At 41.7% G+C, this 16316-nt stretch overlaps 1 protein-coding gene and 1 long non-coding RNA gene across 4 annotated transcripts in view; both read left to right on the top strand.

Annotated features, from left to right (window-relative positions):
• The window catches only part of LOC145723395 (uncharacterized), a 38077-nt gene extending 34139 nt beyond the window's left edge, over window positions 1-3938 (top strand). Inside the window, exon 7 of one of the 3 annotated variants that reach the window (XR_014148380.1) lies at window positions 3275-3938. This is a non-coding gene — a long non-coding RNA (uncharacterized LOC145723395). Of the gene's footprint in view, window positions 1-1646; window positions 3227-3274 lie in introns of those variants that run through there. The other 2 variants (XR_014148383.1, XR_014148381.1) reach the window with 2 other exon arrangements.
• Window positions 3939-9449: 5511 nt separating this feature from the next.
• RGS6 (regulator of G protein signaling 6) overlaps window positions 9450-16316 on the top strand; it is a 491338-nt gene continuing 484471 nt past the window's right edge. The window contains exon 1 of the mRNA XM_081830314.1: window positions 9450-9852. The gene's annotated coding sequence lies outside the window, so the exon portion shown is untranslated. The remainder of the gene's footprint in view (window positions 9853-16316) is intronic.

Genomic DNA, 16316 nt, shown 5'->3' with positions numbered 1-16316 from the left:
AGAAGGGGAGCCTGGGGTACTGATTGATCCGTGCTACTGGTTAACATACACAGGACAGTTGAGCGTATTATCATCTAGATCATAAAATTTAGGAATTACCTTTGGTTGCTGTTATGTTCCCAGTTTGCTGTAGAATAATCATGTTCCTTATAAATGAGAGTTGTGATGTCGACAGGGTGGGGAAGGTGAGGATGGAAGGAAAAGCCCCACACTGAAGGGGTGGGGGTGCTGGTGAGGAGGGCTGATGGTTGAGTGTGCATGATGGAGCAGACGTCTACTACAGGAACGAGGGAGGAAATAAAGACTTCCTCGGGTAAGGAGGTCAGAATGGAGAGAAATACGAATAAGAAGGCATTTTGAGTTAATGGAAAATAACTCAAAGACCTTTCTTATAATTCTTTCTTGCAAATGGAGAGAAGATCAACTTGGGGCACCACCCCCCCTTAGAATAGCATTTCTGGTCAGGGTATTTTAGATGCTAACTACTTGCTTGTGTGTATATTAAATCTAATGGACACACTTATATCTTGCTGAGATGCAGGTTAAAATCCATTAGTTCCTGATGCTCCAGCTGGAAGCCTCATAAGAAGGACTAGGATAGTGATTTTCAGTGGGAGGGGAAGGTCCATGGGCTTGTATCAGGATATGTGTGTGTGTGTGTGTGTGTGTGTATGAGTACGTGTAATTAACACAAATTATAGGCTTGAAGGAGTTTCCGATTTTGAACCTGTTTTGCTTTCTGCAGACACCGTCACTGCTACGGAAAATTCTCTAAGTTCCATGGCTTTAACTTCCACCTATTTCACATCTCTAGCCCTGATCCCCCAGAGCACTGCAGAAGCCCCAAGCAGATTTTCCATCAAACCTCATTGGTCATAACTCTACCAACATGGCCACAGAAGCAGAACTACCATGAATAGTTTAGTCTAATGAAGATCCACTCTGGTGGAAGTGGGACTAGGTCCTCTTAGTTATGGCTGCCAGAAGTGGAGGAAGCCAGCAAAGAAGGAGAGAGTAGAGAAGGGTCAGGGATGGAGATGGCATAGGGAATGGGTTTGGTAGACAATAAAACAGTGTCTGTTACAGAGTCTGTTTGTATATTCTATAGATCAGTAAATTTGAAATGGGTCATGGCCTCCCAGGAGAAGAGCATATTAGAGGCGTGATACTTATCAAAACGCAGCCGGATGGGTAAACAAAATGTGGTATATCCATACAATGAAAACACTAGTCAGCAGTAAAAGTGAATGGACTGAGGCTACATGTACCATCGTGGATGGATCTCAAAGGCATTATGCCAAGAAGCCTGACACAAACGACTGTGTACTGTATGATTTTGTTTATATGACATTATGGGAAAGGCAAAACTATAGGGACAGAAAACAGATCCGTGGCTGGCTAGCGGGGGTGGAGGGAGGTGGCTAGATACAAAGGAGAAAGAAGGAACTTTTTGGGGTCATAAAATATTCTACAGATTAAAGAGAAAACTGCTACTGGGTCTTGGGTGATGTGTGAAAAGGGACAAAAGACACTGCAGGAAAGTTCGTTTTGAGCAGAGGATACAGGTCTGTTGTCTTGAGAACAGGGTTATCTGCCCAGGCTTTGGTTTGGGCAAATGGAACAAATTTCATTTCTGTGTTCTTCAGAATATCAATGAGGAGTTGGCAAACAAGATTCCGAAGAGGGCTGAGAATACCATGTGAGCTGAGCTCTGGTCCTTAAACACCTGCGAATGGCCTCAATGGATTAAAATACGGTTTTCCTTAAGAAGAAAGCTTTGCTGTGTTTTACAGAGGCTGTTATGTGTTCAACTTCAATGTTCTTATTTTGGGGGGCTACCTGTGGCCTTAGGTGGCTTTTGATAGAGTTTGTAACTGACAGATTTTGCCTCAATGAAGGATCCTTCTTGTTGAAGTACCTCTCTGACCATTTACCATGGTCCTAAACAAACATGTCTATAACTGAATTTGATGAACTGTGGGAATCCCAGCACCTAGCAGGAGGGTGTTGGGGGGAGGGTGAAGAAAAGATATTTTTGGTTGAGGGGACGTGTCAAACATTTCAAGTCACATCACACAAGCAGCTGCCTATTCTGTGACAGTTCTGACCACAACATCTGGATTGTGGTATACGAAATAGTGTCTCTGAGGTGATCTGATGAAGAAGCTTGGCCCAAACAATTGGGTGTCATGGTTATTTTGGGGCTGGTGTAGGTTTTTTAAAACTTGTTGTTGATGTAAACTTTCTCCCATGTGTATTGGTGTTATATATATACACATATCCTTGCTTCCTGATTATTAAGCACTTGGGGCTTTGTAAATATACATTCCATTCTGACCTAACACTCCTTCTAAGTTTCAGACATTACCGTTCCAGCACCATGACATAAACACATCCATCCCCAGACACATGATTTTCAAAACTGCAGATTAAGTGCTAAACTATCATTACGAAATCCACTTCATGTTGTAATCAGCTTGCTTGCCACGGCCCTCTCCTGAGAAAGAGATTATGCAATTAGTAGTAACAGAAATGCTGGGCATTCTAGGAAGGAAGCATCCCACAGGTTGTGGGTCAGTCACAAGTTGTCAGAGGGAGGTAATTGAGAAGACATGACCACTGGTTGACCCTCGAGCTAGATATAGGCAACTAGAGGCTTCTCGCCCCCTCCCCTGTCCTCAGAATGCATGTTTTGTCCACTGTTACTGCACTTGGAGCCATTTCCAGGATGCAGCCTTGTGAGAATAATGTGTTGTTGAGACCATCTGGACTGGTTATGTGGGCTGGACCCTGCTGAGGCCTCTACAGAAACTTTAAGATTCTGGCAGGCGGGTGCAGAGATCTACTCATCTTGTGGCTGCTCAAGACAAGCTTCATATGTAAGTTCCCTTGCTTATTAAAATTGTTACCTACCCATCTGGAGTGGCCTGCCTCTTTTCTCAGTCTTCTGGCCCTCCATTTACAGAGGCTAGTTTGCAAACCAGTGCAAATTTTTGTTCAAAAGCAGATTCTCTGGTCCCATCACTAGAAATTTCACCTGAGGTCTGAAGTGGGGTTCTAGAATCTTTATTGCTAAGTTTTCATAAATAACCCAGTGTTACAGATGCTATGGCCTTTAAGTCATCCCTTGAGAAAAGACCCTTTTCTAAAACACCTAACCAGGAAATTCGTTTTCTCTTAGGACTGAACAGGAGGCAACATTTACCTAGAATCTTCTTTCCTTTTATTTTTTATTTATTTTTTAAAAGATTTTATTTATTTATTTGACAGAGAGAGACACAGCGAGAGAGTGAACACAAGCAGGGGGAGAGGGAGAAGTAGGCCTCCCACGGAGCAGGAACCTGATGCGGGGCTCGATCCCAGGACCCTGGGATCATGACCTGAGCAGAAAGCAGACGCTTAATGACTGAGCCACCCAGGCGCCCCAAATCTTGTTTCCTTTTATTGTCAAAGTGCAAAGAAAATAGCCCTTAACTCTCAGGAAAAGAAAAAGACTACACTACAGAGTGAGAAAACGAAAACGGGGTCTTAAGAAAAGCAGCATCAGCAGTCAACTGGCACAAATTCACTGTCCTGGGAAATTGGCCACATAGTGCCAAAGCCCTTATCCTCCCCAAATTCATTGCCATGCACACTTGCACAAATGCACTGACACTAGCCATGTTTTCCCACCTTCACCTGCCGATGCAGTCATTGCAACTAAATTGCCAACTTGTTTTCATTCTGTTCAATTTGTCACCTGGTTTGAGAGCTACACCACGATCAATTCTATTACATACTTCCTGCAACTCTCTTGGTAATGAAGTAATCAAATGATAGGAGTTTACCTATAGATGTACTTCATTTTATACTTTAGAGGAGTTTTTGGAAAGATCCTGTACACAGCATGCCCTTAATAAATAATTTCTGAGTGAATGAATGACATGTCAAGCTGAATCACATTAGCTGAATCACATTATCGTGTATATTCACAAAATAGTAGATCAAATCATATTTGCAGTACAGCTAACAGCTGATTCTTAAAGAAAACCCAGGTGAGCACTTTTGAAAGTGAAGGCGGTTTTTGTTGTTGTTTCGTTTCTTTATTTGTTTTTGTTTTTTGGCAAGGAGAACAATTATACCTTGATATGTTTTTTAAACTTTCATTTTGAAATCATTTTAAATTATAAAAAAGTTGCAAAAAATAGTTCAAAGAGCTCCCTCATATTCTTCAAGTTGTTAACATTTCTAAATCATCTGAGAGTAAGTTACAGATGTGCAGCCTCTTTACCCTGTCGTACATCAGTGTATATTCTCTAAAAACAAGGAAACTCCTAAATAACCACAGTACAATCTTACATCAGGAAAATAACATTGATCCAATTTAATAAAGTCCACTAAAATTTCACCAATTATGCCATTATTATCATTTATAGGTCTTGGATCCCATTAAAGATCACCTGTTGCATTTAGTTGTCTTGTCTCTATAGTGACTTTTAGCCTGGAACAATCTTTACTTTCATAGCCTTGGCATTTTTGAAGAGTACATGCCAGTTACTTGAATTTCTCTCAATTTGCATTTGTCTGATGCTTCCTCACATGACTTACATATTTATGTAGAAGTACTGCTGTGTTCTTCTCACTGTATTATGTCAGGAGGCAACATGAGGTTGGTTTTTTCCATTACCAGTTTTTATGTGAACTGTTGCTGGTTGATTAAGATGGTATCTCCCAAGTATTATAGCTGTCATGTTAATTGGTAAATATGCTGTGCTTATTAATTAATAATTAATGATATATTCATGAGAATTAGTGAGCATTTTTGGGGACATATATTGAGACTCTGTAAATATCTTGTTCCTCATCAAACTTTTACTCACAAATTTTAGCATCCATTGATGGTTCTGGCTTGAATCAATTACAATGATGGTTGTAAAATGGTGATTTTCTAATTCTTTCTTTCTTCATCTATTAGTTGTATTCTACTAGTAGAGCTTTCCTTTCTCCTTTTTTTTCTTTCTACCAGCATGGACTCATTGATTTCTATTTTACTCAAAGGTTACAACTTATTGACCTATTGCTGTCATTATTTATTTTGATGCTTAAATTGTCCTAGATTTGGCCAGTGGAGACCCCTTCAGGCTCCTATATTCTTTTGACATATCTCCATAATTCTTTAAGTACCTTCTTATTTTCTTGCACAACAAATTATTCCAGTTTCACCCACTCCATCATGGAGCCATAGGTCCTTTTAGTAGAGAATGGTATTTAAAAATCAAAGTCAGAGTGTTAGGTGTGTTCATAGCTACTGGGGTACTGTTGGATTTAGACCCTCTCGGTGGACAGAACTAGGAAACATATCAACATATATACACATGTATACCTATACTTATATTTTTCTATATTTTTATCTATGTAAATTAAAAATCATTTCATACCATCTCCTCTAATTTCAAGCCACATCACTGGGTTTACTCTAATCTTCCTTCTTTTTATACCTGTAATTCCCTTCTCCAACAGTGAGAAAACTGCCTACCTATATCCTTAATATATTTATTTGTTTGCTCAATTCCTGGTATGTAAGCCATCTGCTAGACATGGTGGCAAAAAGTATGGCCTGTCTCTATGAAGTTAGCTATTTTTATCATTTTATATATATATAAATTATATTTATAATATAAATGTGTTTTTATTAAAATTACATATAATTATATACATTATAAAATATATAGTATACATGTCTGCATGTTATATATAAATATATGTATATATGTAATTAAATATTTCATATGAAATTGAATATAATGAAATAAAATATTTTCCATATGTATATAAGAAATTATATATCCCATATTAGAAAGCCCATATAATACATAAAATATATCAATATAAGTAAATATAAGATATCTGATTTTGTATATATGTTTTCCCCCTAGATTTACTGAGATATTACTGATATATAACATGAAGTTCAAGGTGTAGTATGTGATTATTTGATACATGTATATATTGCAAAGTGATTACCACAGTAAGGTTAGTTAACACTTCCATCCCCTCACATAATTACCACTTTCTGTGTGCATAACAATTAAAACTTATTCTGTTAACAACTTTCAAGTATAATACAGCATTGTTAATTATGGTCACCATGCTGTACATTAGATCCCTAGATCTAATAACTAGGTTTATACTCTTTGATCAACTAATTAGATCTAATAACTAGGTTTATGCCCTTTGATCAACATCTTCTCATTTCTCCCATCCCCTGGTAACTACCATTCTACTCTGTATTTTTGTGAGTTCAACTTTTTTAGATTCCACACTGAGTTCATACAGTATGTGTCTTTCTCTGATTTATCTCACTTAGCATAGTGCCCTCAAGGTCCATCCATATTGTTGCAAGTAGTAGGATTTCCTTCTTTTTTGTATGGCTAATAATGGCTATTTCTGTGAAAAAATGCCATTGGAATTTTGATAATAAATGTACCTGTGTGTGTGTGTATGCGTGCACGTGTGATCCATTCACGTGTCCATGGACACTCAGGTTGTTTCCATGTCTTGGTTATTGTAGATAATGCTGTAATGAACATGGGGATGCATATATCTTTGAGTTAGTATTTTCACTTTTTTTGGATATATATCCAGAAGTGGAATTGCTGGATCATGTGGTAGTTCTATTTTTAATTTTTTGAGGAAACTCAGTACTGTTTTCCATAGTGGCTATACCAATTTACATTCCCATCAACAGTGCTCAAGGGTTCCCTTTTCTCTACTTCCTTGCAAATACTTGTCATTTGTCTTTTTGAAAATACCATTCTAACAGGTGTGAAGTGATATCTCATTGTGGTTTTAATTTGCATTTCCTTAAAATTAGTGATTAGTGATGTTGAACATATTTTCATGTACCTGTTGGCCATCTGTATGTCTTCTTTGGAAAAATGTCTATTCGAGTCCTTTGCCCATTTTTAAACTGTTTTCTATTGAGTTATATGAGTTCTTATACATTTTGGATATTAACTCGTCATCAGCTAGATGGTTTGAAAATATTTTCTCCCCATTCCATAAATTGCCTTTTCATTTTGCTGTTTCCTTTGCCATGCAGAAGCTATTTAGTTTGATGTAGTCCCACTTGTTTATTTTTACTTTTGTTACTTGTGTTTTTGGAGTCATATCCAAAAAGTTATTGCCAAGACCAATGGGAAAGAGATCTTCCTCTGTTTTTTGCTAGTAGTTTTACCATTTGGGGTCTTACATTTAAGTCTTTAATCCATTTGGAGTTAATTTTTGTGAGTTGTATAAGATAGGGGTCCATTTTCATTCTTTTGCACGTGACTATCCAGCTTTCCTAATATACATTATTGAAGAGATTATCCTTTCCCCACCGAATATTCTTGGCTCCCTTGTCAAATATTCATTGACTGTATATGAGTGGGCTTATTTCTGGGCTCTGCATTGGCCTACTTGTCTGTTTTTTATGCTAATACCATGCTGTTTTGATTACTATAGCTTTGTGAAATCAGGTTGCGTGATGCCTTTAGCTTTACTCTTCTTGCTCTTTACTGTTTTGACTATTTGGGGTCTTTTATGATACCATATACATTTTAGGATTCTTCTGTGAAAAATGCCATTGGAATTTTGACAGAAATTATGTTGAATCTGTAAATGGCTTTGGATAGTATAAATATTTTTACAATATTAATTCTTTCAATCCATGAACCTGGGATATCTTTCCATTTATTTGTGTCTTCTTCAACTTCTTTCATCAGTGCGTTGCAACTGTCAGTGTGTGAATCTTTCACCTCCTTGGTTTATCCTAAAGCATTTTATTATTTTTGATGCTACTGTATCAAGGGAAATACACAGTAAGGCCTTTCTTCAGATGCACCTGGAGCTCACTGCTCATACTTCCACATGGTTGTTCCCTCATGCCTGACCCTCAAGAAGTTGCTGGTCTAAAAAATGCAGAGCTCCCCAAGGAGGAAGAGCCCCAATCACCACCCATCTCTCAGTAAGCAGCCTATTCTCCAAGTGTTACAAACAGCTGCAGCCAGCTCCACAAAGATGCTTAAGCCAAATGCTAAACCTGGGGAAGGAAAAATTTTATATTTCAATTTTAATAAATGAAATAACTGGGACATCAATTGAAATTATATTTTATTAACTAGGTTAAGTGTGGTTTCCTTAGGTTGCAGGTTTTCTTCCAGGTTTTGGTGGCACCACATTTGTGACTTAGCCCAAGGTAATATATATATCTGCTCTGCTTGTGTTACTGTCCCCATTAGGCAGAAGGGTCTGAGGGCAGGGACTTATTTCATCGATTTCTAGTGCTTAGCGGAGGGTCTAACACACGGCAGGTGCTAATTGTTTATTGGATTAAAGAATATATCCATTAATCAGTATAGATGGTGGGAAAGGAGCTGTATGTTGGGAAGGAGACTTTAAATTTCAACCTCTGGACCCACGTGGATAAAGATAGCCCAGGTCATCCATCCTTAGAAACCTTTCATTTCAAGTTTTTGTTTTCCTGGTAACACAATACAATTCAAGAATAAATCTTGAATTTTTTCTTGATATTGGTTACATTGATATTGCACACCAATCCCATGGTTACCATCCAGCACCAACAATCTTGTTCTGTTTTCACCTGCACCTTCCTGAGTTTTTAACTAAACATCCAATTTCAAAGATCCCACGTTAAAGGATGTCCTCAGTTCAAATTACACTTTCTCATTTTCTGTCTTCAACTATTTTCTTTTTTCCCCGAGAATATTTGCAGAGTTAATTTTTCTTAAAAATTCTTTTGTGGTGTTCCAGATGCGAATGATCATAAAACATTCCAAATACAGCATGTTGTGTAAATGTTGAATCGATCGATAAAAATGATGAGTTTAGTAACAATATCCCTGACGATCGCGGAGGCCTGTTTTAATTTAGAGGGCGCCACCACACGTCAGCGATTCAAAGCTATCGGGCAAACCACTCCGGACCAGGAATTCCTTAGACAACCCTGACGCCACTGAAGTTTCCAGACGCGGCCAGCTCTCGGGACTGACAAAAGGAGACTCGGCATCGCTGAGCCAGTCTGCCCGTTTTCTCCGCGGCAGCTAAAGTGCCAGGAATTTCTAGGCTTTCCCTTCCCGGAGCAAATCACAATCACAGTCGGCACCATTCGCGGCGCTGGGAGCAGGTGAGCGGGGCGGCGGCGCCCGGGAGACGCGCTCAGGTGCCTCGGCCCCTCCCGGCCTCCGCCCCGGCCCCGCCCCGGCCCCGCCCCGCGCCGTGCGGCTCGGGGCCCAGGTGCCGGCGCCCAGGTGCGCGCGGCGCGGGGTTGCAGCTCTGCTCGACACCCGACAGCGGGCGCCGCTGCGGCGGTTCGCGAGCGGCGGAGCTGAGCGGCTTCGCGAGTTGGGGCAGCTCCTGAGCCCGGCCCTGCTCGCGGCGAGAGCTCCGCCCGGATCCGGCTCCGGCTCCGGCTTCCCCCAGCTGCGGGAACCGGCGGGCGCCGAAGGGGGCGGACCGACCTCCGCGGAGCCCGGAGGCCTGGGGCGGGCGAGGCGGGCGAGGGGCGAGCGCCGGAGACCCCGAGCGCCCCGCGCCCAGGCACCATGCGACCCGCCGCGCCTCCTCGCCGGCCCCGGGCTTCGCTCTCCGTTCGCTGAGCCCCGCGCTCGCCACCGCAGCAAGTCGCAAAGACGAGGCGGGTCGCTGGAGAGCCGCGGGGAGACCGCCTTGGACGTGCCCTCCGCCCCACAGAGGCTGCGGGTCCCTCGTTCCCTGGGCTTCTCTAGTTTTACCATGAACCTGGCGCAAGCTTGGCTTTAGGAGAAATTCAGAAGCCGGAGGGGGAGTCAGTGCAATTCTTTGGTTGCTAAGGTAATTGTAGTTGTGACAAAAACGGGCAAGAAACAAATGGGGGAAAAGATGTGTTTAAAACGGTAGCCCCCCTCCCCAATTCATATGTGTCGATTTCATTTCATCTCCTGGGTGTGGATGCTGTCCATTTCAGATGCGTGACAGGTGTCGGGGTGTATGTGTGTGTGTGCAGTTTGGGACTGTAGAGGCACGAGCTTACATAAGTGGTTAGGCAAGCTGGCGTGCGGACTTGTGTGGGATGGGTGCAGGTCTGCATATAAATCATGTTTCTGGGTTTCTGGGTGTGAAGCGCTCACTCACTGGGTCCAGTGAGCAGAGGGTACGTGCTCTTAGGTACTTCCAGTCTTCCGATTTTGTGATCGCAAGTGGGGCACCTTTACCCCAGAAGCAGACGTTCATTAACTTTTTCTCTGAAGAAGCTCGCCCTTTTGCAGTTTGGAGGCAAGGAAAGCGAGTGGTGAGGTGTGGAGGGCAGGGTGGGTGGGAGATCTCTTCTTTGGGAACTGCTGCAGGAAAGCGAACAGTTAAGATATTCACTCTCAGAGGGCGACAACTAAACTGGCTGCGAGAAGAGACCGTGTTTACTGTCACCGTCAGGCTGTAAACGTGGCCGGGTGAGACAGAAAAAAGTGACCCAGAAAATTTAATTTTGTTCAGAATGAAAGCTGCTGTTTTATTTTATTTTTTCTTAAATTTGATGGAGTAGGAACGTTATTTGTTGATGAGAGGAGTGGTATTTCTGTGTTACAAATTGAAGATATTTTGGGGCTCGTTGGCTTGGGATTGTTCCCTCAGCATTTATCAATGGTTAGGAGCTGGATCTGCAGGTAGTTTCTAATCAATACCTTTCAGCAGCCCCAAAGTAAAACTGCAAAAATAGGCAGTATTGGGCAAAACCCAACATTGGACCCTTTTCTCAGCAGAGGGGATGAGAGATGGAAGAATAAGGACCAGGCTTCTACGTGTCCGTAGGAGTTACAGACTGAGCCACAAGTTTGTGTGTTCTGTCAAAAAGTGTTTGAAAGGGGACCGTTTTGTAGGTTTAGCTTCATTATGTTCACAGCAAGGCTTCTATATATCAATTTTCATAGGCAGATGGGTAATTACATGGAATGGGAACTGGGGGTTGGAGAAACTTTCTGTGAGTTGTACATTCTTTGTATTATTTATTATTATTAATTTATTAATTTTGCAATGGGTGAGACTGCTCTGTGAAAGAAAGTAAGCAGAGGACTGAGGGAAATTTGAGGCTCTTTGGAGATGTACCTCTGTAAGTGAAAGTTTGCATGCAAAACAGCCAAACCCAAGACAGTAAGTTCTTTCTGAGTTCTCAGATAGTACTGTCAAGGCAAATTGTTGCATAAGTCTGGTGATCTTAGATACTACAAATGTTGGGGTATAATATATACCCCCCCATAACTCATTCTTTCCTGAAAGCGTCTGTAAATTCTAGAAACATCAGCTGTTGTCAGGTATTTTGGTAAAACAGGTAGCCACTAGAATTTCCTTTTCCGTAGTCATCACCTTGGTTAACTTTACTTCCCTGCCTCATTTAAGAGACTTGAATCAACACTCACTGCATTTATTTTGCTCAGAGTTTCAGTAAAACAATGCTAGTTTTTCTTCAAGCGATGAATTTGTCTTATAAAGTGAAACATTACAGCAGTGCTTTTGTGGCAGAAAAATCTCTTTAAATGAGATGGTCCTTATTTATTTATCTATTTACTTATGACTCGTTGAATAAAGTAGCCAATATAGATATTTTTTAAATGAGCAAACATTTCTTGAGAAAGAAAAACATTTTTTAAAGGGTATTGAGGACAATGAAATTTGCCAGTAATTTTGGATGTCTTTTTGTCCACAGGGACAGAATTTTATGTGAAAGTAGGATCATTCTGTTTCTTATTTCTTTAATATTCTCCCATGCATTTTATCCCCTGAACTCCTAAGACTTTGCCAGGAATTGCTGAACATTCTGTTTTGTGCCAGGGGTTAAACATCAGGGCGGTATGAGTAAGGAGCTGTGTGTCACATCAACGTTTTTCAAAAGGAATGCTCTCAGAGATTTCAATAAATGTTTCCTTTAGCTTCACAGTTAGCTTATCTTAATTCATAGTGCTTTGAACCTAGGAAACACTTAACCTCTTCATTTTTAGTGCCAGCTGGAAGGAATATATTTACTGAGTTTCATCTTCATTGTAACATATGGCATGATATAAATAATTACTACACACACAGTATCCTGCTGTATGGAGAGAAATGGAATTATAAAATAAACCTTCATGTTGAGTGATTTGGAGGTAACATTTCAAAAAACAGTTTTACTTTTTTTCTTGATTACCAAAGTAATATATAACTATTGGGAAAAACTCAGAAAAATATATATTAAAAAAAAGATCATTTGTAATTCTTCCATGGAAGGTGAACCACAGTTGACATTTCTACATACCATATATTTTTCCAGATTTTATTCTGATCATGTTATTCATTGCATTTTTATACTTCTCTCCCCCAGCCTTCCAAATTTTCGTATCTTGTAAATGGAACTTGGACGTGTTAAAGGTTTGGGAAATTACTGCTAGTTTAGTGGATGGTTTTGATAGATCAGATTTAAATTTTTGTTAGTGGTCCTTATTTTCAAAGAGAGTAGTTTCTGTTTTTCTGTTTTCTTTGAAAAAGGAAGGTTTTCACTTTAGGTTGGAAATACTTAGGGCTCCCCATAAGATTTAGGAATTAAAGCATCAGAAAAGAAAAAGGTTATTGGCTGTGTGTAGGGTTGGGTGTGTGTCTGTGGGGTGGGGGGATACCTGAGTTATGGTTTTAATTTCTCCACCTCATGTGGATTTTGGCCTCTGGGCCTCTGTTTCCTCAAAAGATAAATGAAACTTTGAGATTTAGTTAATAAACTAACATATTTGTTGTTTTGACATTTGATGATGATGCTAGTTGTTTGAAGTAGACTTTTTCAAACACAGATGGCTGGGGGTCAACCCCAGAGTTTCTGAGGTAATTGGGTCTGGGGTGGGGCCTGAGAATTTACATTTCTAACAAGTCCCTAGATGATACTGACTCTGATGGTCTGGGGCCGACATCCAGAACTAGATGATGAGCTCCTTGGGGGAAGAATCCCTTTTTCACTTTTCTTGGCATCCATCTGCCTAGTGCCCAGCAACGCACCTGCCAGTAGGACCTCAGTAAGCATTGGTTGAATCAATATTAGTTTTATCCATGGGGAAAAACTTCCTTAAGTAGTCAAGATAAAAAAGATAATCATTCAGAATTTGGAACCATTAAGTCTATAGTAAGAGTAATACTCAGTCATGAAACCCAGTTCTTCAAACTGCAAGGAAAACAAAAGTGCTTACAAGTAGGCAGTTAAGATGAACGCTAAACCTAATGAGTTATCTTAAATAACAGCTCAGAGTACCTGCTTGAAATGTTACAAACTGCAAAGCTTATGAATGCTTCACTGTTGCCTTCCTGAGACCTATAAGAGGCAATTCATTTTCTATCACATGTACATTTCCAAAAGGGTGTGTGTGTGTGTGTAAATTCACTATTAATTATCCCAACTACCAAAGCAGAAGTCAGGGAAGCAATGGCCTAGACTCCTCCCCACAACCCCATCCAAAAGGTAGAACAATGCTCATTAGAACATCATAAAATGGGGACCTAAGACTCGTAGAAAACATTAACCTGCATAAGTTCACAAACTGATCAGTGGCTGCACCAGAAATCAGACCCAGGCCTGATTTCTGCCTGACGCCCAAGGGTGTTCTTCATTACTTCCCTCTGTGGACACTGAGTGAATGCATTTGGTGGCCGGGAGATTCCAGCTGGCTGAAATACCCCAGTTACAGCCTTTGATCATCCTTGCATGGCTACTTTGTGACTAGAAAACTAATCCTTCTACCTAGGTGTTAGAAACATAGGGTGCAGGGCGCCTGGGTGGCTCAGTTGGTTAAGCGACTGCCTTCGGCTCAGGTCATGATCCTGGAGTCCTGGGATCGAGTCCCGCATCGGGCTCCCTGCTCGGCAGGGAGTCTGCTTCTCCCTCTGACCCTCCTTCCTCTCATGCTCTCTGTCTGTCATTCTCTCTCTCTCAAAATAAATAAATAAAATCTTAAAAAAAAAAGAAACATAGGGTGCAGAAAACCCCCATTTTTATGGTTGAGACTTAAAAAACATGTAAATATTTGAGTAGAAACAAAGTCGCTGTTCACATAACCAGGCTATCCAAATGGATTGTGGAGACCCGCTGTCTTGGCTTTTGTCAATACTTAGTAAAACCATAAAAGGAAAAAGCCACCTTTAAGTTTTTGCATGGTACAGTTCTCTTATTCCCTAGTGTCTGCTCTACCCAGGAAGCTATTTTCTGGCCTGGAGGGACGCACACCTCAAGCAAAGCCCTCTCCAATGAGCGCTGCATTTACCTGCATGAACAGGAGCCAGCGGTGGCCGCCGTCGGAAGGACCCAAGGCACCTGTGCTGGGCTCCCTGACACCTGGACAGCCTTGAGCCCAGACAGAGACAAGACATGGGTGGCTCTTAAAGTAACACAGCGGGCAATCGAAAACCCTATTGGTTGTGTTCCTGAACCTCAATTTCCTCATCTGTAAAATAGGAACAACAAAATGCCCCTGGAGTATGAGTGGCTGGGAGGAAAAGAGAAAAAAGGAAAAGCGTAGCGTGCTGCATGGAGGAGGCATGGTGGCGGCCAGGAGGTGGACCCTGTCCCACCAATTGCCTATTTTGTAATAATTTTGATTATGAGTTGTTGATCTGCAGCCCTGGGAGTTTCCGGGTATAATCTGAAGCCCAGCTGGGTACGGGAGGGCAAGGAGACCCAGGAAACAGGTCACTCCGGATTGGTAGGTGCAGGTTTAATTGGCAAGGAAATTTACATATGAGCTTTGTCTGAGCTGCTGCAAGCTAAATAGCTCTCCATACTGTATTGCCTGCCAGAATCTTTAGGTTTTCATAGCGGCCTTAATGGGGTTTAGGTATATATTCAGTCCAGAGGGAGCTCAACAACCCCTTATTCTCCCAGGGCTGTGTCCTTCCAGATGGCTCCCACTGTGGGAACGGTGGACAGAGCAGACATTCCAAAGACAGGAGAGGGGGTGAGGAGCCTCTGAGTGCCCAGGTCGAGCTCCTGGGTCACCCGGTGGTCATGTCCTCTTGATGACCTCTTCCAAAGTGAGTCTGTTGGGAAGTAAGTATTTTGGGGTAATGGTTCCCCCTTCTGTTCCTCAGGACTTGCTTATATCAGCCTAGCATTTGAGGCACTCCCAAATCCCTTGGAGAATCCTGCTCCATCATTCTAAGAGTGGATTTGAGAAGGCTCGTGGAAAACAAGTGGGCCAGACATTAGGTGGAGAGGGTGGAATGGGAAAGATCTGCCTTTGCAGCAGCCAAGGATGTGTCTGTTTCCTTGAGCCTCAAGGCCATTAATCCCCAGCAGGAAGAGATGTGAAAATGAGGGACTGCCACTGCCTGGCTGTGTCTTATGTCAGATTGTGAGCACACTCGAAGCAGGGCTGTGTGGTATTTTTCCTCTCTGCCCTTGGTGACTCTTACAGTGTTTGGCACGGTAGGAGTTTGGTGAACGCTTGCAGAGTTATCGACTTGTAGCATGGCAGCTCTGGGTGGGTGAATGTGGGAGGGAGGATGAATGAGTATGAGATGGGTAGAGATGCATGGACTGGTCTGGGTGCAGGTGCATGGGCTGGGCAGGTGTGGATGCAAGGTGCAAAAGGTTATTTATTACCCCCATTCTTTTTTTTTTTAAGGTCTTTATTTTTTTGACAGAGAGAGCACAAGTAGGCAGAGCGGCAGGCAGAGGGAGAGGGAGAAGCTGAGCAGGGAGCCTGACGCAGGGCTCGATCCCAGGACCCCGGGATCATGACCTGAGCCGAAGGCCCCCACTTAACCAACTGAGCCACCCAGGCGCCCTTATTACCCCCATTCTTATTGTTTACTTGATTTTGCCTGGCTAGATCACCTTGGATTGATGATATACTGAGGCCCTCATCCTGGTTTGTAATTATACACTAATATTTGTCTCTCCCACTGGCTGTGGTCTGGTTTTTTTTTTTAACCATGATTTTATCCTGCACCCAGTACAAGGCCACACACATAGTCAATGCTTGAGGAAGCACTTGTTGCTTTCCTAAATAAAAAGTTGCCAGGCCTACAAAGCTATAGATCTGTATTAAAGCAGTGGACTGATAATACTCAGCACTTGTAAAGCTTTTTGTAGATCACAGCCTCTCAACAAGAATTAGGTGTTATTACTCCCATTTTACGGATGAGAAGACTGAGGCTGAAGAAGAGGTTCAGCCACGTGCCCTATGTCAGATAGTTATTGAGTAGAGAGAAACTGAGAGATTTATTTATTTATTTTTAAATATTTATTTCACAGAGAGAGAGAGAGAGAGAGCACAAGCACGGGGAGTGGAGAG

This window comes from Leptonychotes weddellii, chromosome 9 (genome assembly GCF_054177405.1).
Source record: "Leptonychotes weddellii isolate Sample4059 chromosome 9, ASM5417740v2, whole genome shotgun sequence".
Classification (NCBI taxonomy): Eukaryota; Metazoa; Chordata; class Mammalia; order Carnivora; family Phocidae; genus Leptonychotes; species Leptonychotes weddellii.
Note: the sequence above shows the minus strand (reverse complement) of the source record. Positions and strands in the feature narration are given on the sequence as shown.